Source organism: Nannospalax galili, unplaced genomic scaffold (genome assembly GCF_000622305.1).
Source record: "Nannospalax galili isolate Female #2095 unplaced genomic scaffold, S.galili_v1.0 scaffold626, whole genome shotgun sequence".
NCBI classification, from domain to species: domain Eukaryota; kingdom Metazoa; phylum Chordata; class Mammalia; order Rodentia; family Spalacidae; genus Nannospalax; species Nannospalax galili.
The window spans coordinates 39076-40743 of NW_008354396.1; positions in this window are offsets into that span (position 1 = coordinate 39076).

Consider the following 1668-nt stretch of genomic DNA (forward strand, 5'->3'; position numbering starts at 1 on the left):
TGGAGAATCAATAACATAACCAAAGATTACAAGGTGGGAGGGTGTGAACTCAAATCCTTGCAATGTTCTTTGAACATTAATTATATTTTGCATACCCTTATGTGCCTCCTTCTGGGTTGGGAGGAATGGAAATGCTGATGAATATCAGTATGAGTTTGATATCCAGTGGTTAAGTTAGAAACAATGCTTTAGATAATTAGCTAAGGCAGGAACTACTGAAATCCTATGGGGGAAAAAGTGGCTTTTCGATACATAGCTTATATGGATAAAGACAACAGGCTTTGTTAGTTCAGCATGATCGAAACACATTAACAAAAACAACTACAAGTCTATCATTTTTCTCTTCCCCTAATCCATTGAGAAAATACCTATTGATTATTGGCAATACGAAATAAACTACACTGTACAATACAGGAGTTGGCAAATAAAGATTCAAGACTTAGAATTAATAGTTGGTAGAAGTAAATTATAAAATTAGCTCTAAAACTTTTTCTTATAATTTATAAAATCCCCAGTTATACTAGTGTTGCTTTTATTCTCCTAGATGTCCTGCCAATCCATTCAGTTTTACCTTCACATTGTTCTCTGACTTCCCTAGCAAATATAAAGTTGTCATTTTCTCACTTAAAATTCTTAAATTGTAATCATGATCTCCAAATAAATCCAAACCTCTTTACGTTTAGGAAATCTAGTCGGTACAGTGACTCATACCTGTAATGCCATTGTTTCTGAGGCTGAAGCAGGATTGCCATGAATATGAGGCCAGACAGGGCTACAGAGTAAGACTCAAAAAACCCAAATTAAGTCAAACCAAACTAAACTAAAGTAATAAAAAAGTCTCCGTCTCCCTCAGTTCTATTGTATCTTCGAGTCTTATTTCCCTTATAAAGGTTACCCTCTAACAACAGAAATGCTTGTGATTTCTAGAATACACAATATTATGTGTGCCTCTGTGGCTTCCACCCTTTACTGCTCTGTTCTTGCTACTTTCCCTTCATCTTTATGTAAAACTCCTAGCCATACTTTAGGACTGTCCAAATGTGGTTTTTGTGGTGAGGACTTTCCAGTCCTTTTTTAAAATTTTATTTTACGAGTATGAGTGTTATGCCTGCATGTAGGTAAGTGCACCCATGCCATGCAATGCAAGAAGGATGGAAGAGGCTGTTGGATCCCCTGGAACTGGAGTTACAGTTGTTAGCTACCATGTGGGTGCTGGGATTCAAACCCAGGACTTCTGCAAGAACAGTGTTCTTAACTGCTGAGCCATCTCTACAGCCCTGCCTTTTCAGTCTTTCAAAGGCAGAACTTTGACTTCCATCTCTGCTGTCTTATGGTGTGCATTTTGCAGAAATATTATCATTAATATTTAGGGGTAGCTCAATTCTATTTGTTAAGCTAACCTACTTTATTCTTTAACAAACCATAATCCAGTATATAGTTCTTCTTTCCCCTTGAATATCAGTGTTTTTTTTTTTAAGTTATGTTCTTTGGAATTCTAGCATTACTACAAAATAGCTGCAAAGCATATCTACTGTCTAGTAAACACTTAAAAGAAATGTGTTTTTTATATCAATGCTGGAAAATCCAATTATTTTCCAAAAAATCCACTAGTTCCATAATATTCTCCTCTCTCTCTCTCTCTCTCTCTCTCTCTCTCTCTCTCTCTCT